Here is a 27,939-nt window from a genome sequence, read left to right on the forward strand (position 1 = left end):
ATGCCTTCAGCTTTGCGCTTCTTTCTGAAGTTTGCTTTGGCTATTTGGAGGTCATTTGTGATTTCATGCCGATTAAGGATGATTTCTTATCTTTGTGTGAAAAATGCCATTGGAATTTTGATAGGGATTGCATTGGATCTGTAGATTGTTTGGGGGGTAGGACATTTTAACAATATCAGTTCTTCCAATCTATGAGTAATAATTATTTTTCCATTTATTTGTATCTTATATAATTTATTTTATCAGTGTCCTATCATTTTTAGAGTACAGGTTTTTCCTCCTTGATTAAATTTATTCCTAGGAATTTTATTCTTTTCAATACTATTATAAGTGGAATTTTTTTTTCCCTTTTGGATAGTTTGTCATTATTGTATCAAAATACAAATGATTTTTGTATATTGATTTTGTATCCCACAGCTTTATTGAGTTCATTAGTTCTAACAATTTTTTGGTAGAGTGTTTAGGGTTTTCTTTATATCATATCATGCCATCAGCAAATAGAGGTATTTGATAGTTTTACTTTTTCCTTTCTGATTTAGATACCTTTTATTTCTTTTTCTTGTCTGATTGCTGTGGCTAGGACTTACAATACAATGTTGAGTAAAAGTGGTGAGAGTAGGCATCTTCCTCTTCTTCCTCATCATAGGGAAAAGTTATAACATTTCACTTTTGATTGTGATGTTGGCTGTGGGTTTGTCATATATGACTTGTATTGTATTGTTACCTCTATACCAATTTTTAAGTGTTTTTATAAAAAATGGATGCTAAATTTTGTCAAATGTTTTTTCTGCATCTATTGAGATAATCATATCTGCATTTTGTTAATGTGTTGCTACATTGATTGATTTGTAGATATAGAGCCATTGTTGTATCCCTTGAATAAATCCAACTTGATGACAAATAATCCTTTAAATGTATTGTGGAATTTGGTTTGCTAATATTTTGAGAATTTTTGCGTGTATGTTCATCAGGGATATTGGCTTGTAGTTTTCACATGTTTTGGAGTCCCTCCTATTTTTTGGAAGAGTTTGAGAAGAATTATTTTTTTTCATTAAATGTTTGGTAGATTTTCCAGGGAATCTATCTGGTCCTGGACTTTTGTTTGTTGGGAGATTCTTTCTTACTGTTTCAGTCTCCTTATTAGTAATCTGTTCAAATGTTGTGTTTCTTCATGATTTAGTGTTGGTAGGTTGTACGTTTTTAGGAATTATTCATTTTTTCTAGGTTGTCCAATTTTTGGTGTATAATTGTTCATAGGAATCTCTTACAATCCCATGTATTTCTGTGGTATCATTTGTAATGTTTCCTCTTTCCTTTCTGATTTTACTTGAGTCCTCTATTTTTTTCTAGGAGACTCTAGCTAAAGGTATGCATTTTTTTTTAATCATAAAAAAAACCCCACCTCTTAGTTTCATTGATCTTTTCTGTCTCTATTTCATTTATTTACATTCTGTATTTTTTTAAAATTTTCTTCTTTCTATTAACTTTGTGCTTAGTTTGGTCTTCTTTTTCTAGTCCCCTAAGGTGTAAAGTTATATTGTTTATTTGAGATGTTTTTTGTTTCTTAACATAGACATTTATCATAATGAAATTCCCTCTCAGAACTGCTTTTGCTACATCCCATAAATTTTGACATGCTGCATTTTCATTTTTATTTGTCTAAAGGTGTTTTTTTTAAAAATTTCTGTTTTTATTTGACTAATGGGTTGTTCAGTAGCATGTTGTTTAATTTGCAGATACTTGTGAATTTTCCATTTGTCTTCTTGTAATTGATCTCTAGTTTCATACCTATGTGGTCAGAAAAGACTGTTTGATATGATGTCAGTTTTCTTAAATTTATTAAAACTTGTTTTCTGGCCTAACATATAATCTATCTTCAAGAATGTTTTGTGTCTGCTTGAGAAGAATGTGTATTTTGTGTCTTTTGAATGGAATGTCCTATAAATGTCTAAGTCCATTTGGTCTAATGTGTCATTTAAGGCCAATATTTCTTAGTGATTTTCTGTCTGGATGATATATCTATTGATGAAAGTGGGGTATTAAGTTCCCTACAATTATTGTATTCTTATTTATTTCTCCCTTTAGATCTGTTAATGTTTGCTTCTTAGGTGCTCTTAGGTGAGATGCATAAATATTTATAATTGTTATATTCTTATGGATTGACCCCTTCATTTTTATATAATGACCTACTTTGTCTCTTACTATAGTCTTTGTCTTAGAATCTGTTTTGTCTGATGTTAAGTGTAGATACTCCAGCTTTCTTGTCATTTGCATAAAATATTTTTTTCAATCCCTTCACTTTCAGTCTGTGTGTATCCTTACCTCTGAAATGAGTCTCTTGCAGGTAGCTTCAATTGGCTCCTGTTTTTTCATTTATTCAGCCATTTTATGTATTTTGACTGGAGAATTTAATCCATTTATATTTAAAGTAATTATTGAAAAGTATGTACTTACTGAAATTTTGTTAATTTTTTTCTGGCCATTCTGTAATTCTTTTGAAGAAAGGATTCTTCTTTTCTTGCTCCCTTCCTTTGTGATTTGATGATTTTCTGTAGTGGCATGCTTATATTACTTTCTCTTAATCTTTTATAGGTTTTTGCTTTGTGATTACCATGAGGCTTATACAAAGCAACTTATATTTATGGCAGCTTATTTTAAGTTGATAGCAATTTAGGTTTGAATGCATTCTAAAACTACATTTTAATCCCCCCCACTATATTTTATGTTTTTGATGTCACAATTTATATGTTTTTATCATATATATTAGGTAGTTACAGTATTATGTTTTTACTAATTTTGTCTTTTAACCTTTCTGCTAACTTTATAACTGATTAAATCATCACCTTTACATTATAGTATTCATAGTTCTACATAATTCATATATATATATTACCAGTGAGATTTATACTTTCATGTTTTCCTAGGACTAATTAATGTCCTTTTGTTTCAAGTTAAAGAGCGCCTTTAACATTTCTTGTAAGAGCTGTCTAGTGATGAAGAACCCCTTTAGCTTTTGCTTGTCTGGAAATTTTTTTTTCTTTTTTAGCTCTGTTTCAATTCTGGATGGCAGTTTTGTTGGTTAGAGTATTCTTGGTTAGCAGGTTTTTTTCTTTGAACACTTTGAATATACCATGTTTCTCTCTTTTTTACTGAGAAGTTTTTACTGAAAAATATGCTGACAATTTTATGGGGGTTTCTTTGTACATAACACATTTTTTAAAAACTTCTCTCACTGCCTTTAAGATTCTCTTCTTGTCTTTAAATTTTAACATTTTAATTATAATGTATCTTGATGTGGAGCTCTCTGGGTTTCTCTTATTTGGAAGTCTCTGGGCTTCCTGGATCTGTATGTTTTTTCCTTCTCCAGGTTAGGGAGGTTTTTAGCCATTAGTTTTTCAAATAAGTTTTATGTCCCTTTCTCTCTCTCTTCTCTTTCTGGGACCCCTATAATGTGAGTGTTGGTCTGATTGATGTTGTTCCATAAGTCCCTTTAGATTTCTTCACTCCTTTTTATTATTTTTTTTCTTTTTTCTATTCTTATTGGATAAGTTCTACTGTCCTCTCTTTGAGTTCACTTATTGTTTATTCTGTTTCATTTAGTATGCTTTTGAACCATTCTGTTGTATTTTTTTTTCTAGTTCAGTTATTGTACTGTTCAGCTTTGTGACTGTTTGGTACTTTCTTGTATTTTTTACTTGTCAAAATTCTCACTTTGTTCAAGTATTGTTCTCCTGTGCTTGGTGAACATCTCTATGGCTGTTATTTTGCACTCTTTATCATGTAAGTCTCTTATCTCTGTTTCATTAAAGCCTTTTTTCCTGAAGTTTTAACGTGTTCTTTCTTTAAGAATGTATTTTTCTTTCTTTATTTACCTTGATTCTTGGTATTGGTTTCTGTGCATTACACAAAATAGCCACTTCTCACAGCCTTGCAGGATTGGCCTTTGTAGAAGATGAAACTTACTTTTTAACCCTGCTTCAGCTCTTGTTTATCTCTCAAACTTCTGTGACTATCCAAACAGTCTACTTTATTCTTAGTGGCTCCTAGTAGTTGAGGGTGTCTAAGACCTGTCTTGTCTCAAAGGAGAGGGTCTCAGTTAGCTCCTAGATTCAGGCTGATTCGAAGCCATACCTTCAGGCAGAAGCTTTTAAGGTTTGCAAATGTATCTCTTTCAGGGAGGTTCCCTTTGTCCTGAGCCCTGGGGTGACAGCCAGTTAAGAACTGATTCTTTGTTTACTACTGTCTCAAACAGCCCATGAACAGAAACTCCACAAGACAGCCAGAGCCAGGCTACCAAGGGATGTGTCCTCTCGGCCACAGCCACAAAAGCTGGGGTATCAGGCATGTATTCAAGCTCCTTTCTCAGAAACACTGGGGGACCAGAGATGGGACAGAAGGAGAATGTGGAGGCAACACCTGCTGGCCTCCCTGGTCTCTGCAGAGAATTGTAGTCAGCCCCTAGATGTGTGTTTAATTAGAATTCTGTCCTTGGCCCACAGCTGGGCAGAAAAGCTAATAAACATCCTCCACAGAAAGACTAGGGGTATATTTCAGTCCACTGTCTCTGGGCTGTGCCAAAGTGCAGGGTAGCCAGTTAAGATCTATTTCTCTATTTGTTACAGTCCTATAGGACCCAGGAATATAACCCCATTGGCCACTAGGGCCAGACAGGAAGTCAAGGGGCATCCCTGGGCAACAAATACAAAAAACCAGAGTACCAGATGTATGCATAAACTCCTTTTTAAGGAGTGATGTAGAGGGGGATGGCAATGATAGCATCTACTCTCTGAGGTCTCTGGAGAAGCTTACCATGTGCCTTTAGATGTATATTCAATCAGAAGCTGCCTCTCAAGTTGCAACTATGAAGGTAAGCTAATAGGCCTCTTTTACAGAACGTCAGGGAGTTTCAGTCTGCTGTCTTTTCACTGTTCTCTAGGGCGTAGGCAGTTAAGAATGCTTTTTCCATTTGTTAGAGTCTTATGGGACCCACAAATGTAAGCCTGCTGGCCACCAAAGCCATGAGGTCAAGGGGTGGTGGCTGCAAAAACTGGGTGCCAGACTTGTACACAACCTAGGTGATACAGGACCTGGAGTGAAGTAAAGAGAGAACACCAAGGTAATACTTGCTGGCCTCTGTTTTCAGAGAGTATTTCAGGAGTCCCTTAGCTGTGTGTTAAATTAGATGTCTGGCCGTTAGGCCAAAGCTTTAAGATAAGCTAACAGGTCTCTTTCACAGAAAGACTGGGATTGTTTTCAATTGGCTGCCTCTGTACTGGGCCACGGGGTGAGTGAGTCCATATGAGCCCTCTATGAACAGTTTCTTACTTTGCTGTAAACTTGTGGGTCTCTTGGATATAAACCTTGTTGGCGTTCAAAGCTAGATGCTTACAGTTTTGTCTCTCAGGAGCAGGTCTTAGAATATGAGATGTCAGATGTGGGTTTCAAACTTCCCTGATTAGGAAGAAACTGGAATTGTGAGTTCCCTCCAAATTGTGGGTTGTTGCACTGGGGGTGGGATTTATGGCAAAATTGTGCCTTGGCTTCTCTTACCTATTTCGTATGAGGATTTTTTTTGTTCACTTGTTGTGTAGGAGTCACTTAGCTAGTTTTTGGATTTTTTTTTTTTTTTCAGAAGAAATGACTCTGGGCATAGATATAGACTAGGTGTTTCTATGGGAAGAGGTGAGTTCAGGATCTTCTTATATCACCATCTTCAACCAGAACTTCTAGTTTCTTTTATATATTTTATATTCTGGAACAGATCCACTCTTTTCTAAAGAGTGATGTATATTTCCCCCTTTTTGTCTTGTTTTTCTCTTTTTTTATTCTTATGCATCTTCTGTTAAATTCTTATTTTAAAAGAATTTATTTATTTATTTAAGAGAGAAAGAAAGAGAGAGAGAGAGAGGGCGCACAAGGCAGGGGGAGAGGTAGAGGGAGAAGCGAACTGCCACTGAGCAGGGACCCTGATGTGGGACTCGATCCCAGGACCCTATGATCATGCCCTGAGCCAAATGAGCCACCCAGGCACTGCCCCTCTTCTGTTAAATTCTTGAGGGGAACTTTGTGAGACCTTAATATCACTTACGGTTTGTTCCTGTAGACAACAGAAACTTACTCTTTGTATCTTAAGAAAAAAGGAATAAATCTATTGGGATCTCAGAGAATTTATGACTGTCTAAGAGGAAAACAAGAAAGTGGGAATCAGGGAACATAGCAACTATCTCCCTAGGAGGAACATCTTGGGTAGGATCCCATTGGTATTTACTGTTCCTGATATGACTGGGAAGAAAATAAGCTCCAAGAGTTTGCTTAGTCTTTGTGTCCATGATTCAGTGTGGAGTCATTTTGGTTGACTAGATCATGGACCTATTCTATAGCATAGACCATGTAGCAATTAGAGGAAGGATTATCTTTCAGACTTTTTTCTTAATCCCAAAATATCTTCGTTTTATTTTTAAATATAATGATGTTATATCCAATAGTATATGCATAAAAACAATAAAGTATTTTCATTAGTTAAAAATTTGTTTATCAATAGAATACACAATAAAGTATAATTTGTAGCATAAATACAAATTAGCCAATTTATCTCCATTACCTACATTATCATTTATCTTTATTTTATGGTTATACTGTTGCAGATCATCAACAGATGCAGAAATAGATGATATATTTACAGGGTATTCTAAAAATAAAAATTCCATTCATTTGTTGCTATAATACTTTGTCAGCATTTAGTCTGTAATCTGAATCCAACATCAGGAGATAGACTGGCCCTTGGATGGCTGTTCAGAAGTAATAATATTTGTGAAGTGTTTTTGATAGATGGATTTTTGTAAATGATTTCCTGAACATTTCATATAAATGGTACCAAGCAGTATTTGTCCTCTGTCACTGGCACATTCATTGACTTTAATGTCCTCAAGGATAATCCATGTTACTAGATATGGCAGAATTTCTCTTTTTAATGCTGCATGGTATTCAATGTATATATAAACCACAGTTTCTTTTTCTATTTGTTCATTGATAGACACTTAGGTGTTTCCACATATTGGTTATTGTGAATAAATTGCAATGAACATAGGAATGCAAATATCTCTTTGAGATCCTGATTTCAATTCTGCATAGACACCCAGAAGTGGGATTGTTGGATCACAGGGTAGTTCTATTTTTAATTTTTGAGAAGCCTTCTTATTGTTTTCCATGGTGCTGTCCCATCTTGTATTCTCACCAAGGAGTGCAAGGGCTCTCATTTCTCCACATCTTTGTAAACATTTGTTATCTTTTGTTTTTTGACAATCGTCATCTTAACAATAACAGGTATTATGTCATTGTGGTTTTGATTTGCATTTCCCTGATGATGAATGATGTTGAGCATCTTTTCATGTGTCTCGTGGCCATTTATATGTCTTCTTTAGAGAAGTCCCTCGACATTAGTAACACTGAGTAAGTAGTGAGGGATAGGAGTCAGGAATTTCCTCCTATTAAGTTTACATGTAACAGGAGAGAGGTAAAGTTCTGTAGGGATACTGAGATCCTATTCGGAAGAAAGGCGAGTGCTGGGCAGTCCAAATCTGACAAACCCAGTAACCACTACATGGTCTATTCTTTACTCATACTTGGTTGACTGACTTGAAGGCTGACAATGACTTGGAAGGCATTGATCCATCATCTGCTGACACTCAGTGTGCTGCTGAGAAGCCTAACATTTGTTCCTTGGTGGATGAGGTTTTATTTTTTAAACTCGAGGGAAGCTTATATATCCTGTTCTTTATCTTCAGTTGTTTTGAGATTTCGCACCATGTGTCTAGTCAGCACCTCTATTCATTTACTGTCTTGAGCACTTAGGTCTTTCAATCTAAAGATCTTTACCTCTGAAGAATTCTCTTCTCTTATTATTTGATAGTTTCACTTCTCTCCATTCTTTAATTGTCTCTTTCAGAAACATTTATCAGGAGGATGTTGGGCTTGCTGGATTTCTTCTCTGTGTCCTTTGTTTTCTCCCCCTCTTCTCCTGCTTTAGTGATTATTTTTAGTGGGTTTACTTTATTTCACACCGCACCTTATCTCTTAAATTGTTTCAGCCTCTTAATGTCCTATACTTATTTCATGGATAAATAAATTTTCATTTTTTGAGAATTTTTGAGAATACTAATTAGACTAGTTTAAACTATGTACATACCATTCCTTGGATATTTCTCTCTTTTTTTTTTTTTTGGCCACTTTTTGTATCTCAGAATGAGCATTCATTGAAAAAAAATCATTCTGTCTTTTTAACAGCTTTCTCAAGATATGATTCTCATACCATACAATTCATCCATTTAAAGTGCACAATTACATGGTTTAAATTTATTGACAAATGTGTGCAATCATCACCATAATCAATTTTAGGACATTTTCATCACCTGAAAAAGAAACTCCATACCAGTTAGCTATCAGTGCACTGCTTTCCACCTCCTCCAGCCCTGAGCAAACACTAATCTGCTTTGCCTCTCTCTATATTTCCCTATTATGAACATTTCATATAAAAAGAGTCATATAATATGTAGTCTTTTGGCTTATTCCTCTTTGCATGTTTTCAAGGTTAACTCATGTTGTAGAATGTATTCATATTTCATTTATTTTTAAGGCTGAATAATGTTCCATTGTATGGGTATATGACATATTGCTCATCTATACATCAGTTGATGGACATTTGGATTTTTTTCCACATTTGATTATTATGAATAATCCTGCTATACACATTGATGTAAAATTTTTTTGTGTATTTTTATTTCTCTTGGGCATGTACCTGGGAATAGAGTGTGTGAATTATATGACAACTCTATGTTTAATTATTTGAGGAATTTCTAGACTGTTTTCCAAAGCAGGTACACCAATTTACATTCCCATCAGCAGAGCACAAGTATCTCTCAATTTCTCCATACCCTCCCTAACATTTGTTATAATCTGGTTCTTGATTCTAGTCATCTCTACTGCAATTGGACTGGTATCTCACTGTGGTTTTGACTTACATTTGTCTGATAACTAATAACATAGAACACCTTTTTATGTATCTGTTGCCCATTTGTACTATTTCCCTGAAGAAACATCTATTCAGAATCTTTTTATTTTTTTGAATGGGTTATTTATCTTTTTATTATTGAGTGTAAGACTTCTTTATATATTCCATATGCAATTTCCTTATCAGATATACGATTCATGAATATTTTTTCCCCATTCTTTGCATTATCTTTTCACTTTCTTGGTGGTGTCCTTTGAAGTACAAAGATTTTTAGTTTTGATGTAGTCCAAATTGTATAGTTTTCCTTTTGTTGTTCATGGTTTTGATATATCTAAGAATCTTTTGCCACGTCCGAGGTGATGGAGATTTATTTACCCCTCTGTTTTCTTTTAAGAGTTTTATAGTTTGAGTTTTTATGTTTTGGTCTTTGATCTATTTTGAGTTAATTTTTGTACATGGTGTAAGGTAACCATTCAAATTCATACTTTCTAGTTGTTTGAGCATATTTTGTTGAAAAGACTACTCTTTCTCCATTTAACGATTTGGCACTGTCAACTCTATCCCATTGCTCTCTATGTCTATCTGGGTGTCAGTAGCATACTGTTGGTTATTATTTCTTTATAGCATGTTTTTGAGGTTTCATCACCCACAGTAACTTCCTTAATTTTTCTGAGAAATTTTGTTAAAAATTTTTTTTTGTAGAAAAAAACACAGACCTAAAAAACCATATAAAGTAAATGTATATCTTAATTAGTAAAAAAGCAAACGCTCTTGCAACTACCACTCAGTAAGGAAATAAAACTTTACTAATCACATGGAAGTCCCTTGATGTGTGATTGGAAATTACATCCTTCTACCCACAGTAACTATTATCCTGCCTTTACATTAATCACTTCCTTACTTTTCCTCATAGTTACGTCACGCTCATATGCAACCCTAGGAATTACCACACAGCCTTGCATTAAATAAATGGATATGTCTTTAGGTCTTCTTTTAATCCTAAGTCACTCCTCTATCCCTTTATTTTCCTTACAATTTCTCTGTTGAACCATGAGAGCATTTGATAGAAGAGTTTGTCACTGATGGTATTCGCTGATTGTATTCTTTTGATGCAGGTTAAAAGGTTTCTCTGTTCTATTTCTCCTAAGTTGGAAATTGGATCCAGAGGTTTGATCATCTTCATGCTTGATCCCTTTGGCAATGCAATAGGTATTATTATGTATTTTCACCACGAGGCACAGAATATGTTGTTGTTTCTCTTTTTGACGTTAGTAACTGTTGGTGTTAAGTGCCTAACTTCATTAATTCACTGGATAGTACAAAATGGTGATATTCTAATTTTATCACTATTTGTTATTATTTGAATAGCTTTATAAATAAGATGAAAATAGAGAGGTAGGCAATAAGAGATATTGAACTTTAGGAAACAAACTGAGGGTTGTTGGAGGGGAGGTGGGTGGGGGATGAGGGGCGTTAAAGGGGGCGCTTGAGGTAATGAACACTGGGCTTTATATGTAACTGAACTCTACCTCTGAAACTAATGATACCCCATATTTAACTAAATTGAATTTAAAGAATTAAAAAGAAAAAGAATAGCTCTATAGAGAGTATATGACTGCATCTGCTATTTTGTTACTCTGATATAATTCTTAGGGAGAAGAAAGGATAAATGCTAGATTTTTCCCCTTTTTATTTATTTATTTATTTATTTACAGATTTTTAAAATATTGAATTTATTCTTTATCTTCTTCTAAGGAAACTAATTAGATTATCTTAATATTATTGTCATAAACTTACAGATTTAATCATATTCTCCATTTCAACCAACTGTAATTGTCCTTTTTGAAATATTTCCATGTTTTGCTAGGGAGAACCTCTTCAAGCTGACTTTTAAGTATGTTTAATGACCCTAATGGTCTTTAATAACTTGCTGTTGTCTGGTATGACAAGATGTTTGAGGGCTGTCTTGTACATTTCCTTCCCTAATATGGAATCAGCCAAAAAGTTCTGCTTTCTTTTAGTGGGAAGTGTTATTTTAAGACAAAATGTGAATTCTATGAAGAATCATTGCTTTTCGGTTGGCCGGTGTATTGAGGCCTCTTTGGTAGAAAGGACTAAAAAGCTTTTATTCTGTGTGTGAACTTGTGTCAAAGGTGAATTTAGATTTAGTTCTATAAGGAACTATATATTTAATGTTCCCACCAATCCTCATGTCAATGTCTTTCTAGTATTTGGTCTCCTGAAACTTATACTCAGTAGATTTCTCAAAGGGACCTTGGGAACATTTTCCTTGAGTACTTACATTTTGATAAAAGTTTACATGTGCCCTTTAAACTTGAAAGTGAGGTTTTGGGATATAAAGATCCTTGACGTGTTTTTTTCTTCTTGACTATTCTAAGTTTGTTACTCAATTTTCTCTGTCATAAAATATTAGTTTTGAAAAAATCTGATAATAATCTAACTCTTCATTTATTAGGCCCTTGCTTTTTGGCCTACCTGTCCAAAAGATTTTTTATTCTTTTTTAAAGTACAGTTATTTTACTAGACTCTCTTGGTTTGGGGCATTCTGGGTCAGTATTCTCAGTAGTCTCAGTGATCTGCTCTTTTGAATGTAGTTTCAAATAACTTAAGCTCAGAAGAGTTTTCTTGATTTCGACATTTTGTTGTTTGTTCTTTCCTATTGATTTGATTTTCTTCTTCAGGGACACATGTCTGTGTGCTGATTCTTCTGTGCCTTTAATATTCGTCACTTAAAAAATCCTGTTGTTCTTTTCCTTTTTTTTTTTTTTAAATTTTTCTCCCTACTCTTTACTTCTCTTGAGGAATGATCTGTATGTTTTCAATTATGGCATGATCCTTTTCTATCCTGAATTCTGTTTCTGAATTTTAAGTACTTCTAATTCTGATTTGTGTCGCTTTACTTCTCATCTAGATGCCACGAATACAAATATGAAAAGAGATAGTCCTTGCCTTTACTGAGTCCACCCTTATCAGAGTGTAATACATGCAATACACAGGCAGAGTATACAAATAGTACAAAAAAAGGGATGAGTAATTCAAAGAAATTTAAGTTTTTGAGTCCTATGTTTAAATCACTAAAATATAGTGTTTTATACTCTGTATAACAAATTATAACAAGGTTAAATTGTCCTTATTATCTCTCAATAATCCATTTCAGCATAAAACCATTAGTATATTTACTGTTTTTTGCTTTAAATGGTGTTTCAAAATATAAATATACAAAATTTGGCTTGAGCACCAAGATTCGATAAATGCCACAGCTCATTGATATGTAATGCTATTGTTACTGTTTTTGTTCTCCAGGAAGTTGACTCTGACCTAGAGGTGAGTCGTGTTCAGGATATTGTCAAGAAGTGCCCTTAACATCAATGTCTACAAAAGATAGAAGGAAAAAGCAGGATTGGGCACAGGAAGAAGCTGAGCTCTGATGCAGGCCTAACCACCTCAGCCAGCCTCATGGGGAATTGAAATGGCCAGCCAAAGTTGTTCTATGTTACATCAAAATGGTCTCCTTGATATCTCTGTCTCAATTAGTCATTGGATGTTGGCTGTCCACAGAAAAGTGTGACCAGGGCAGAGACAGCTTTCTGTTGCTGAATTATTCCTGAAGGGGCTGTGGGCCTACAGAACTCCCAGAAACTGGAGAAGTATGTCCCGTCTTGAAGGGGAATGTGGGTGGCACAACTCTGTGTGAACACACAGCACCACAAAGGACTTACCAAGGAGGCAATCCTCATACGATCTTGTGTCTCTCACGTATCTCACCACATCAAGGGTATAAAACAGTTGAAAATGAGGGGCGCCTGGGTGGCTCAGTGGGTTAAAGCCTCTGCCTTCAGCTCAGGTCATGATCTCAGGGTCCTGGGATCGAGTCCCACATCGGGCTCTCTGCGCAACGGGAAGCCTGCTTCCTCCTCTCTCTCTGCCTGCCTCTGCCTACTTGTAATCTCTCTCTGTCGAATAAATAAATAAAAAAAACTTAAAAAAAAAACAGTTGAAAATGAAAGATTATGAGTTCCATGTTCCATTACAGATACAGTGAACTTTTGCTCACACCCTCATGGACAATCTATATGTTGAGATATGAACCAACAAGTCAGTTTAATGGAGGAGTGAAAGAAGAATGGCTTCTGTGGGTAATCTGAACTCAGAGTAACTGGGCAAGTATTTCCCAGTTGTGGGGTGACTATAATGGAGAGTCAGTGTGGGCTTTCTAAAGATTTTCATGAGGAACAACTCATGAAAATTGACTTGTCTGCGAGGACAAAAAGAGAACTTAGCAGAAAGAAGTTCCATTTTGGCTAAAGAAGGAGATATATGTGACTAACTGGGGAAAATGTACCCACATCTCAGAAATAGTTGATTAAGGATTTCCATGGAAAGCCCCATGTAAACCCATGTAAAGCCTGGTTTAGGCACCTGCAAAGACAAGACAACAGGAAATAAATAGCCACTGTGCTAGTCAAGTAAAAACTTCCTTTTCCTCTCTTTTCCTTTCTTCCTCTGCTCCAAAGCTGGAGAGGCCATAATTGAGCTTAATAGTGGGGGGAAAATACATAATGTGGTGTAGAAAATGTACACTAGGAAACAGTGAATATCTCAACAGCACCAGCTTTCTTGACTTCAGGACTTCATCTGCAATTGTCTTGAGCTTGAGGAAGGAGGGAAGATTTAATTTAACTCCAAAATAAGATCACTTCCATTTCATGGAGATGGAAAATTTAAATTACTAAGATAAGACTTTTTTAAATTGAAAGGTACTCGTGACTCTGTTGGTTGGGTGCTAGACTCTTGATTTCTGTTTAAGTTGTGATCTCAGGGTCGTGAGATGGAGCCCCATGTCAAGCTTCACAGCAAGCCCTATGTCAGGCTTTGCATTCAGCATGGAGTCTATTTGTCCTTCTCCCTCTGCTCCTCCCCTGCTCATGCTTACTCTCTTTCTCATAAATGAATAAATAAAATATTTTAAAAAAATAAATAAAATGTAAAATTGAAAGTTACCTGAAGATTCATCCAAGTGAAGACCTGGACCCAGAAAAAAAAATTAAAGTTATAATGGAAAATAATAAAACTGCCTTATCTATATATCCCATGGTATACCTGCCTAGCTAAATTTTTAGACTCTTTAGAGTTGTTTCTAACAACTAAGTTGTTGTTTTAATTTTTTTATTATTTAATTTAAAATTTTTTTTAATAAACATATAATGTATTATTAGCCACAGGGGTACAGGTCTGTGAATCACCAGGTTTGCACACTTCACAGCACTCACCATAGCACATACCCTCCCCAATGTCCATAATCCCACCACCCTCTCCCTCCCCCCTCCCCCCAACCCCCTCAGTTTGTTTTGTGAGATTAAGAGTCTCTTATGGTTTGTCTCCCTCCCAATCCCATCTTGTTTCATTTATTCTTCTCCGATCCCCCAAACACCCCACATTGCATCTCCATGTCCTCATATCAGGGAGATCATAGGATAGTTGTCTTTCTCCAATTGACTTATTTCGCTAAGCATAATACCTTCTTGTTCCATCCATGTCATTGCAAATGGAAATATTTCATTTCTTTTGATGGCTGCATAGTATTCCATTGTGTTTTTTTAGGTAAATTCAATTCAAGGGCTTTCTGAATCCTCAAAGAAAAATTATATGCTATTTGATACAATTAATTGGAATAGAATTTCATATTTTTTTAGAGAAGCCAAGTTTCATTTTATTCTCTCATTTTCTGAATGTGCCATAATATTGAGTGTTAGTTCATCTTGGAAGCAGGACAATTCTAGGCCAGAAATTTCCTCAATGTTACAGAAATGAAAAAGGATGTTGGAAAAAGCCTCAAAAAAGTTGGGTCTGGAAATGTCACTAAACATTCAGGATTGTAAGCTGTCATGGGTTTATCTTTCCTGGAAAATGCATATAACCTGGTAATATCAATAACTTACAATCTACTCTCACTTGTTCCCATATTTTAGGGTTCAATTTAAATTATATCTTGGCTTCTGAAGCCCAGACACATCAGGCATGCTCTGATTTTTTCTTCTATTGAATAATCCCTCCTTGATGTAGTACTTATATGACCCTTAACATAGATGGAGTCACTCTTCAAGTTAGAATTTTAAGTTAAACCTTATTCTTATCAAAGTATACATGTATATAGTTTCAAGAGTCAAACCACACTACAGTGTTAATAATAAAAACATTCTTTTACTCCATCTTTCCCAACATTTTGTATCCGAATACCTCTCCCCAGATGTAAACAATTTCAATTCTTTTAAAAAAATATTTCATTTATGTATTTGACAGAGAAAGAGAGAGGGAGCACACAGTAGAGGGAGAGGGAGAAGCAGACTCCCCACTGAGCAGGGAGCCTGATGTGGGACTCCCTGTGGGACTCGATCCCAGGACCCTGGGATCATGACCTGCGCCGAAGGCAGACACAACTGAGCCACCCAGGTACCCCAACAATTTCTGCTTTTTTAAATGTTTTCTCTTGTGGTTATTTTCATATTTGTATGTAATATATATATAAGGTTATTTTTGGATTTTTTCAATGTTAGACTATAATTTGACTTCCTACTATGGAAGATGGGGATTTAGCTTTCATACTAACCCCACACCTCACCTCTAATTTAAGACTTCCTCCCATCCTACCTATATAGCACATATATAGTACTTTCTACTAAGTAAATATTCAGTGTTTACTTAATATGACCTTGTAAGTATTGTTTGTAGCTATAGTTGTAAAGTATTAGTCAGGAGAGAAGAAACTGTTCTAGGTTTTGTTTTTTTTAATAGAAAAAGTTTAATCTAGAAAGATAAAGAAATTTAAAAAATCATTGGAAATGCATGTACTGCAGAAATTCTGCTTCCAATTAGCTGCCTGCCATTCTCGAAGTTGATGATTCTTAGAGAACACCTTTCTGGAAGCTGCCGCTGCTGCTGCCAACAATTGTAGATGTGTATAAACCTAGTAGTTCCAGAATACACAAGACAGAAATTGACAGAGTTAATAGGAGAAGTAGACAATTCCACAATCATAGCTGGAAATCAAAACATCCCTTTCTTAACAATTGAAAAAATTATGCAAGGATTCAGCAAAGACAGAAGATCTGAACAACTATCAACTGTCTTGACTTTGTTGGTATTTATAGGATACTACACTAACAGAAAGCACAGCTTTTTGTCATTAGACTGATCAAATAAGAAAGAGAGAAGACAGAAATTATTCATATCATCAGTAGAAGAGTGGACATCATTACAGAATTTATAGATAATGAAAGAATAAAAAGGAAATATCAACAACGTCATGCCAGTAAATCTAACAATATAGAAGAAAGGATACATTCTTTAAAAAAAACTAAATTATTATAAAAGAATTAGAAATAAGAAAAACGAATTACCAAATAGGAGTAGCTATCTCTACATATTACAGAATATATATATTTGAATATATGTATATTCAAAACTTGAGTAACTCAATTAAAGAAACAGAATTTATAATTTAAAATTCCCCACATAGGAAACTCTAGTCCTAAATGCCTCCTGTCAAATATTTAAAAGAAGAAAATAAAGCTACTCTTAATAAAACTTCTTCAGAAAATAGAGGAGTAAAAAGTTATTTTCAATTTATTTTATGAAGCCAGTATCACCCTGTTACAGAAAGCAGATAAAAATGTCATAAAAGAGAAAACTACAGAGAAGTATTCCTCGTGAACATAGACCAAGAGTCCTTCACAAAATTAGTAAATTGATTATAACAGTACTTTCATCCCAGGAATGCAAGACTGCTTTAGTATTTGAAAATCAATATAATTCACCATCTTACCAGAAAAAAAGGAGAAGAAAACATGCATTTGCTTCAAAACTGAAGAAAAGTACTTGATAAAGTGTAACACTCATTCATGATTTAAAGAAATCTCAACAAATGATGACTAGAAGGACAATTTCTCAACCTGATTAAGACTATCTTAAAAAAAAAACAAAACTACTGCAATCATCATATGCAATGATGAAAGGTTCAATGTTTTCTACCTAAGATCAAACATAGGCAAACAATTCTCTTTCAACACTTCTGTTTATCACCGATTCCGATCATGTAAAATATATTCAGTGGTGATTCATTTAGCTTTTCATCACTCACCAGCATGTATTCATGGAGAACATACTCTGGTCGGGTGCTAGATCAGGCATAGAGGATGCAAGCGTGAATAAGATGTGAACTTGGCCCTCAATCACACACAGACCCTTATATAAACACAAAATCACTATGCAGTGGGATAAAGACGCACCTAAAGTTGTATACATGTTTCAGTAGTGGCACAAGGGAGGAGTGGCTAGCTTGGTGTGAGAAGAGTGTTGGGTTTACAGATGGCTTGATTTTGAACCATGTTCCAGGTGGTCTGGCAGAGGAAGACATGTCCAGCATGGGGGTTGGCATGTCTCAAAGCATAGAGTTATACCAGAAGCCTGGTTTCTTCTATTCTGATGATACCTAGTATGGCTGAAGTAAGGTAGAGGTAGTCATTGGCATGATATGAAACCAGAGCATCAGCAAGAGAGTACTACTCAAAAAGATTAAATAAACTTTTCAAGGTAATGAAGATTTTAGAATAGTAAAAATAACAAGGTCATATTTGTGTTTTATTAAGACACTTTGGGATATGGTGTTGAAGATGGATTGCAGAGGGAGAGATATTGGAACCTTCTGCAGGAGCCCCAGGGTGTTGAAGAGGAGCATAGTTGGAAGAGTGGGGAAGGAGAGGCGGGGATGCATTCATTTGACAGGACCTCTGGAAACATGAAATTTAGCAAGTAGGGAGAAAAAGCATTAAATGTTGGCTCCGAGACTTTTGACTTGGGTCACCAGATGGATAATGGACCCATTAACCAAAATTGGGTATACAGGAGAACATCTGGTTAGATGGATGACAAAGACGCTGAGTTAAGTTTTGGAACTGTTGAATTTGAGTTGTCCATGGGGCATCCAGAGAAAAATATCCAGAATGCCAATAAAAATACCGGTCCCTCACGCAAGAACAAAAGCATAACTAGGGATATCTTTTTTAAAAGTCATCATCATATATGTAGTACTTAAAATTACTGAATCAGATGAATTGGACCAGTGTGAGCATGAGGAGTGAGAGGCTCAGTGCATAGAAATGGAACTGTGAGTAGTAACGTGCAGAGTCGATACAGAGCTTCTGTGCACAGTCCCGCAGTCTGTACGTGGCACATTTCTAGGCACCGATCGTATCAATGTCTAGGTGAAGGGCAAATGCCAGAGTTGTGCAGTGCACAGCCAGTGTGGCTGTATGTGGCTACTGGTTGAGGAGAATACTGTGTAAGGCTAAGCAAGTATTGAAGACAGGAGTAGAACGAGGAAGAATGTGACACAGAAACTGCAGGAGCAGAACATTTCTCTAGGAGGAGGGAGCAAGAGACTATGTCTGAGAGCTCTGAAGAAATCTAGTAGTTTTGTCTTAAGGGTTTTCTTGATAGGAGCTCTTTGGTGACTGAGGGAGAGAAGTTTTCACGCACTGGTGGGGATGAAAGTTCTGAGTCCACGGGTGGCCATGTGGTTGACGGTGAGACCGTGGCGACCGGGATGCAATCAGTCAATGGTGTCGAGTCTGAAGAAGAGAGGGGTGAGAACCCAGCACCAAGGGAGGCTTTTTTCTGTCTTGGTTTTAATTCAGTATGTAGCACAAGAGGAGCCAAAGTCAGGGCACTGCTTGGTGAGAAAGGAAGAAAGGTACTTTGGCAGGAAAAGTGAGAAGGATGGAGGAGAATTGAGGTACAAACAAAAAAAACTAATGGAAATACGTGATCACCATAATCCCAAATAAGGTCTTTTGTCTCTAGCCCTGGGAAGTTGGGGAAAGCTGGCTTATTTCGATGGTATATGTAGAGAGAGAGAGAGAGAGAGAGAGAGTGTGTGTGTGTGTGTAGCTTGTTGTGGTGTGGGCACAAGGGGGGGCAGATGACCTTACATGTCAGCCCTGACAAGCAGCTGACCCAGGAGAACACTGCTAACCACATGTGAGAAGCAGGCCCCCCATAACAAATGAGTGGTCTGCAGGGCTCCCCTGCTTCTGAGACTTTGTCATCTCCTAGTTCCATATCAGTTCCCACCTGCCCTGTCCCCTCCCTCCCCAGTGCCCTCCTTGCTTGTGTGCAGGAGCCCTATGGCTCTCTGGCTGGGAGTCCACAGTTTGTCAAGAATTTCTGAAGTGCCCATCTTTCAGGCATGACTCTAGGCCCTGGGGTTACCTCCAGAATACAGGAGACAATGTTCCTTCTCATATTCTAGAGAGAGTTGGCTCTTGGTAATACCAGTATAAACTATGGCAGGTAGTGATAAGAGCTATTAACAAAATACAGTAAAAGGAGGTGGGAGGGATAGAGGAATTTGGGGGTGGGGTGTGGGCTTCTCTGATTGGTGACATTTGAACAGTGACCTGGGAAGGAATAAAGTGAACCAGGAGGAAATGGGCCCACACAGAGGACACAGGAAGTGCAAAGGCTATGGGGTGTGCACGCCTGTTCGTACTTGAGGGAAAGACCAGCAACTCGTCAGTGACTGGTCATTGTTGGGTGCTGGAGTGAGGAGTATGGATTTGACCCAGATGGTTGGGAAGCCATTAGAGGGGGTTTTCTTTCTTTCTTTCTTTTTTTTTTTTTTTAGAGGGGGTTTTCTTTAATGACTGTCTGTGCTGTGGAAGTAGCCTGACCAGTTACCATTGACAGCAAGCAGAAGGTCATTATTTGTTTAATTCCCTCACTGTAGCCCTCCTGCTTTGGCTCAGCACTTTGTTAATGTCAGATTTTGAGTTTATTTTTACATGTTTTTCTGTCTGTGGTCAAGAGGTACTGAAGTCATCTGGCAGTATCCAAAAGTGCTTCATGCGGGAAGATTAGAACTCAGGACTCTGCTGGAAGAAACCAGTAGGGAATATGACACCAGGTTATACCATGAAAATTAAAATCTTGCTTCCAAAGGGGTGATGAGTGGAAAGAACAAAGCCAGAAATAATTTAAGTGTTAACGAAGCTTAATACTCCCTAAGACTATCTGACTGAATTTCAGTCTGCATCTCTGGGTAAAATTGCCCGATTTAATGTACAAAAATACAGGATTTCAACTATTGCATGTTACAAAGCACATATGTTAAAAAAATATTCATTGTTTATCTCAAATTCAAATGCAACTGGGAATCCTCTTATTTCTGGAGATAAAGTTGAATCAGGTGACCTTATCTCTAGAAATAGGAACCCCAACAGGGATAGTAATCTCTGGGGGGGAGGGGAGCATTTTTTTTTTAGACAAAACTCTCTTTTGCATTGGAGATTAGTGTAATGCTTTCAGAGAAAGAAGAGCTAACTTTTGGTAATGTTTCCTTAGACCTGCCTGGAAAGATATTTGTTGCTTCAAAATCTCACATTTCTGATCAAATGAGGCTGGGGCGACACCATCTCTTTCTAGCTGGCTGCCCTTGAACACGCCAGTTTTCTCAGCTCTAACTGCTTTGAGGCCTGAATTGTGATTTATAAGGGAAAGTACTTCATAAAATTGCGAAATGTTCTACAGATACAAATTATTATTATTTCTTCACCAATTTTTCTTTTTTATCTCTTCTTCTCCCAGAACGATAAAACATGCTGTATTTTTAATCCACTATAACCCTCCAGATTTTTCAGAAAAATGTCGTATTCTTTCACAAGAAAAGATGTCCCACTGGGCACCACTTACCACGTGTTCCAAATTTACTTGCCTCCAGGAAGTCCTATCTCCCATCCCCCGGAAAATCACAGACATTTGGGCTTCAGATAAACACAGAAAACGCTTCCAAAACATTTCTTACTCCTCTGACCCAAGTGCAAAACTGCATGAATTTTCCAAGCCCCACTATTTCCTATTGATCTCACACTCCAGAAGGCCAGCTGGCTATCTAACATGGCTTTATCAACGCTTTGTGGAGGGCAAACAGTCAGCAGATTCAGAGGTCCCTGTAAATGTTCTCTTTAGGCTGTCAGCCAGTAGACTATGGCCAACCCCAACCTCACCAAGCTCTTCCATCACCCCTTTCAAACAAAAACTTGAAGAACATTGTTGGTCAAATGTAGAAGATGTTCAAAATGCAAAAAAGCATGATTAAGGACTTAAAAGTAGTCCTCAAGCTCACTCCCCAAAGAAAACCACTGGTGGCCTATTGATATAGTTATATAAATTGTTAGAGAGCTGGGATCATACCCTACAGAGTAGAGTTTTGAGTCGTATTTTCCCCCATACCATCTTAATGATTTTCTAGGCTGTTCCATAGCCTTCAAAATGGGGAAGTGAAATAAAATAAGTGAAATTATCTTCATACTGCCCCATCATGTGGATGCACTATGACTTAGTCAAGAATTTTCTGTATTTTAAGGCATTTTAAAGTGTAGTACATTCGTTAAGTAGGTACTATTCTGGGGATGTAATCCTAGAACATACTTATTTTTGTGTCCCAAGTCTTTCCCCGTCATATGGCAGGATCCATGACTTCTCTGTTATCTCCTAGGTGATAGGTCCTCAGACTTTCCATCTGATAATTACTATGCTCAGCCAGGTAGATATTTCAATACCCTTGCATTGGACTTAAGAGTTAAATCTCCTTTACCAGCTGATTGCGGGCAAAAACCATAGTGTGGAAAGTGAGGGTGGCATCTCCTTGTCATAAATTGTGGGCCTGGCTATTGTTGAAAGCTGGTGATTTTCCTCAGGAGCACTTCCTGTTGTCATCAGAAGGTCCCTGCTCTGCAGAGTCTTTCTGAGTCTGCCCTGCAGTTTGAATCTGTGCCCTGCCATGCTCCCTCCCATCTGGACTCTCTCCATCCTCTCATCCTGTGACAGGTGTCCTCCTGGGCAGGATCCTGTTAAAAATGACCCCAGGTCCACAGTCCTTTTCAGGATGCCACAGTTGAACTTTGGGCCTCCAGCAGCTCAGATGAGACATGACTCCCTGTTCAAGTCTTTGCATTGCATGCACTCAGCTCTCACTGGAAAATACTTAGCAAGGGAACCCTGGGCCATTCAATTTTACATTCCCACCAGACGTGGAGGAGAATTTGCTGTTAATCTGTCTACCTGCCGACACTTGCTGTGGTGTCTTTTTAATTTTAATCATTCTAATAGATATGTAATAGTATCACACTGTGATTTTTAATTTTCAATTCCCTAATGAATGTGGCAATTTTTTGTTACAGCCATAGGGTGGATGGTTAGGGTTGCAGAAGTTTGTGTGTCTTCTTTAGGGCAAGAGGGCACCAAAGTTCTGATGGAATTTCATCATATTTTATATTTCCCTCCCTTCCCCTGTGAGATATATATATGTGAGATATACATACATATATGTGTGTGTGTGTGTGTATATATATATATATATATATATATATATATATGAACGATGGAATATTACTCAGCCATCAAAAATGAAATCTTGCCAATTGCAATGATGTGGATGAAACTAGAGGGTATTATGCTGAGTGAAATAAGTCAGTTAGAGAAAGACAATTATCATATGATTTCACTCATATGTGGAATTTAAGAAACAAAACAGAGGATCATAGAGGAGGAAAATAAAACAAGATTAAATCAGAGAGGGAGACAAACTGTAAGAGAATTTTAACTATAGGAAACAAACTGAGGGTTGCTGGAGGGGAGGTGGGTGGGTGGATGGGGTAACTGGGTGGCGGGTATTGAGGAGGACACGTGATGTGATGAGCATTGGGTGTTACATGCAACTGAAGAGTCACTAAATTCTACCCCTGGAAACTAATAATACACTATATGTTAACTAGATTGAATTTAAGTGAATAATTTTTAAACATTACTAAGAATTTCAAAATGGTGAGAGCAGAGTGTTAAACCAATCATGGGCTATTCTGAGTTTGGGAGCCTGTGTGACTACGCAGGTTGGAGACCATAGAGCAGACCCCTAATGTGTACACAGTGTTGCAAACTCAGTGCTTCTTCAACTGGTGGCATCAGAATAAATTGGAGAGGCTGCTAACACATAGACTGCTGAGCTCCGCCTTCAGAGTTTCTGATTCAGCAGGTCTGGGGCTGAGCCCTAAATTCTGCATTTCTAACAAGATTCCAAGTGATGCTGCTGCTGATACTCTAAGAACTACACCCAGAGAACCACTGACCCAACAGATTAAGGCCTTGCATGGCCTGAGTTGTCTTTACCATCTGACCTTGGCCATAACACAACCATGTGGAGGTCCTCACCACTGCTCAGTTTTTCAGGCTTTTGTAGGCCTCCATGCAAGAGCTCTAGTGCTTGTGTCTGCAGGGAAATTTCTGATTCTCCCTTCAAGATTCCTTTTTCCAGTCCCTCTCCCCCTTTTCTCAAGCAGAGAGGCTCTGCTGTACATCAGCAATCATTCTGCTGACGGGCCACTTGGCTGCATCTTGGAGAGCAGATGACTGTCTTTCATCTGTGTCTTCTCAGGGCCTAGCACACTGTGAACATCCAACAGTCTGTTGAGAGAATACATTCATTATTCATTCTGAATAAACACATGATTGTTCATCATGATTACTACTATCTGGATAGAGTTTCAGAATGAGTGAAGGAGGTTTTCTTCCAACCCCTACAAGATGTCTTAAAAATGCATGCTGTTGGTCCCACAGAGAACCAGGCTAGAGACAGAGATAAATCATTGTAGATCAGTTCCTGCAGCTGGAAAAACAACTCAAAACATTCTCTCCTGAGTCAGCATTTTGATTTTTGCCTTTAGTGAACCACTCTTTCAGGGACATTGTCCGCTCTAAAGCTAGTACCATCATTTTTCTATGGAATGAGAGAGCCTTTTGCAAACAGCAATGGTAGCTTAAGAAAAAGGTCCATCAGAATTTGCTATTTTGTTTTTCCACTTGACTGCATATGATCAAACCCTGAATGGGTTGGAAAAATGATGTGAAAATAAGAATATAAACATACATGTGTAGGTGAAAGATTAATGAACAAATATCCAAAGTTTCTGACCCTTTGTTGGTCCACAGAGACCTGCTTTGGAGTGAGTGTGTGTTGTGTGTGTGTGTCTGTGTGGGGGGTATGATGCGTGTATGTGGATGGTATGGGGGGCTGTGAGTGGGGGGTGTGGAGCTGTGTGTAAGGCTGTGTGTGGTGTGTGGTTCTTGTGTGTAGGGGGTGTGGGGGGGAGGAGGAGGTGAGCAGAGTACAGGTTCCTTGAGGTTTCTCCCTTGAGGGATCACGCACACCCACATAAAATCCAAATATAATAAATTTTGGAATGCAAGCACAGATTATCCATCTAACTGCAGAGGTGGAAGGCTGCCTTCAGACATGGAAAATGACAGATAATTATCCATTCTTTTGACAGCATGTCTGCTACCTAATAATTCAAACTACTGGTATGAAGAAGAAAGCCAAGAATCTTGACGAAGTTGGAAGAGAAGCCTAACCATCGGCTTCCACCTCCTACCCTGGAGTCTATTCTTCTATATTCAGCTGCAGGAGGGGTACAAGGTGGTCAGAGTGGTAGAGAAAAGCAAGAGACTTAAGGGAACTGGGCTTTATGTTTTGGTTCATGTGCAGGCCCTTTTTCTGCAAGTGGTAAGACACGGTGTAATTCCAGAAAAAAAATGAATAATAACCCCTTGCATTTGCAGAGTGTTTCCAAAATTAAAAGAGATCTCATTTATTTCTTAGAACGATCCTGTAGGGGAGGTGGGATGGGCATCATTGTTCCATCTTTATAGGCGAGGACCTACAAGGCATGGCTAGTGCAGTCCACATCTCTGGTTTCCTGTCCACATATTCCATCTTTAGATGAAAATAAAGTGCTACTTTCATATTCATGGGGTTGGATTTTTTTTTTTTTAAAGATTCATTTATTTGACAGAGAGAGATCACGAGTAAGCAGAGAGGCAGGCAGAGAGAGAGGAGGAAACAGGCTCCCTGCTGAGCAGAGAGCCCGATGTGGGGCTCGATCCTAGGACCCTGAGACTATGACCTGAGCCGAAGGCAGAGGCTTAACCCACTGAGCCACCCAGGTGCCTCATGGGGTTGGATTTTTAATAAGGGGCCCTTAAAACAGTGCCCGACCAATTTTATTTGGAATTTAACTTGCTCAGTGTAGATTGATTTCCCCAATTCCCTTTCATCAAAAGGAATATTTAAAGAGAGAATTACGTGGGTAGTTGTCTCAAAACTTCACTTGATTTTGCTTCCATTTACTCACATATTTTTATTACATTCCTTTCCTGCATATGAATTGCTTTAACAAAGTTTGAGTGATACATAAGTTTCTGCAAGCCATCCAGGGGCCACAGATGGATTGCGACATTCTTATCACTTAAGCAACCTGATTTATTTTTCCCAGAAAGAAATTTATGATGAGATTGTAGGATAAACGTTGTTCAAATGTATTGTCTCTAATTGTTAAAGCTCTCTTTCTCTCTCACACACACATATGTGCATGTGCGTGTGTGTGCACAGACACACACACACACACACACACACACACACACACATTCCTGAGTTACTTAAGGTGTAATCAGTTGGTACCTATAACAGGTTTCACAATACAGGAAAACTTTACAAAATGATTTCCTGGGTCCCAAGTGAACCTGAAGGGTGATATGTAAGTAATTAAACTCATGCCTTCTATTTTCTCTAACAGGGAAATCAAGTAATTATTTAAGAAATCAGGAAGGATTTATTATAATTACTTAGAAACTATTTTCATTTTCACCTTTTTTACTGAAATAGTGTGAGTACTTTCTACCACAATTTTGGCAGAAATGAATATAATAACAATTCCCAAGTGGATTTCTCTTTTCTCATATTTGAAGACACTGGCATCACTGTCTCTGAGGCAGATGGAAAGAAAGCACTTGGCTGAATTCTTCTCTACATTGTTCCCTTCAAGCCAGGTTTGAATGAACTCACATGGGTGTTCTCGAGCTTTGAGAAATAGCAGAGATTTTTGGTAAAGCCATTAGGCATCGCTTCTGGGTTTGTGGCTGTGTCTTGGGAGTCCCGGTCAGCCTCTCTGGGCCCATCATTCTTCGGAGGTGAAACCAGTGCAGAAAGGGGGTTCCCTTTTATCTTTCCTTTCCCAGGACATGAGGACAGAGAGCTCTCAGCAACTCTGTGCACTCAGACAGTTCTAAGATCACCCCACAAGTGTCAAATAGCACAGTGATCCTAGAGAAAAATGAGGGTTTCAGGAGGGCAAAGCAGAACAGGATCATGTACCCACGATTGCAGGTATGGTCACCATGGTCTAAATGGGCTTGGCTCTTGCTCTCCTTCATGTTTTTTTGCTCATCTGTCTGAAATTCCATTCTTCTCAACCTTCCTCTGAGAGGAAGCTTGTGATGTTCCCTTCACAGGTCCTGATGACTAACCATTTTCTCCATCTGCGCATCTGGGAAATGGTTATCCCAGGGACCACAATAGCTTATTCCGGTTGGAACCAGGGCAAAGGCCAATCTGCTGTAACCATCGTTTAATGAGACAAACAGAGGCCTATAGGGGCACCAACTTTTCTCAACCCCAAATTCCATTTGGAAGTGCAATCCAGTAAATCCTGCAGACCCAAATCCTGTCAGACTTGGCCTCTGCCCTGAAGACCCTCTGATCACTTAGCTTCTCCTGATGCTCTAGACCCCCTTTCAAATCCTGTCTCTCATTCTCTCCTTGCCTCCAAACTCTCCTGGTGCCCTCTATCCACCCCCCTCCCACCCCTGTTCTAATAGAATTAAATTCCCTTGATGTCTGCTGACTCTTCATAGGACACCAACACTTGTCCTCATTGCAATCTTGCTCTCCCAGAGGACATTTGCAGGAGGACTCACTTTCCCACACCTAGTACAGTAAAAGGCCAGGAGAGAGATGTTATAGATCACCTTCTGCTCTTGAGGCTGTAATGCATCCCTGTATGTTCCTCCCTCTTCTCTCTCAACTAATGCCTTGGTCATCCACCCTCCATCCCGAACCCTGTCCTCAGTCAGGGCAACTCCAATGGCCAGTGGGTGACTCCAGCAATCACCTAGCCTCCGAGTACCTTGACTAAGGTGGCTGTGTTGAACTTTGCCTCTCCATTTTGGCAACCCATAACCATGGCCTTGTTCTGGGACTTGGGCAGCATATAAGTCTGCCTAATTCCCATCATCTCCCTTGGACAACTTCATGAGCAATTCCCATTTAATCCTGCTTTTCTCAAATTTTAATGAACCTGATAATCACTTTGAGGGGTGTGAAAAATGCAGGCTCCTAAAGCCTTACTCAGAGATTCCAATCATCTACATAGGAAAGCAGTGCCTGGAAATCTGCCTTTCACAAACATCCTCGGTGACTCAAGGGCATGTTCTGCAGACAACCCCGAGAAACTCTTCTTGAGTTTCTTGAGCCTTTCATTGTTTCCCTCAGGGTGTCAAGCTTCTCCTGCTGTACTTTTACTTGTAATCAGTGTAGGCTTTTATCTATAATATGAATCACTCTCTTTCTATCACCTTGTAATGGTTAATTCATCAACTTGGGTAGGTCAGGTATCAGATATTTGGTCCAACAATAGGCAAGATGTTGCTGTGAATGTATTTTTTAGATGATATGAACATTTAAATCAGTCATGGACTTTGAGTAAAGCACATTACTCTCCATAACGTGGGTGGGCCTCACTCAATCAGTTGAAGGTCTTAAGAGAAAAAGACCGAGGTCCCCAAAGGAAGAGGGAATTCTGCCTCCAGCTTGCCTTCAGACTCAAGTTACAACATTAACTCTTCCCTGGGTCTCTCGTCTGCTGGCTCATCCTACAGAATTTGGACTCTACATAAACACGTACACACATGTACACACATGTACACACACATACACACAATTGACTCTGTTTCTCTGGAGAACCCTA

This window comes from Meles meles, chromosome 10, assembly GCF_922984935.1.
Source record: "Meles meles chromosome 10, mMelMel3.1 paternal haplotype, whole genome shotgun sequence".
In the NCBI taxonomy this organism is placed as follows: Eukaryota; Metazoa; Chordata; class Mammalia; order Carnivora; family Mustelidae; genus Meles; species Meles meles.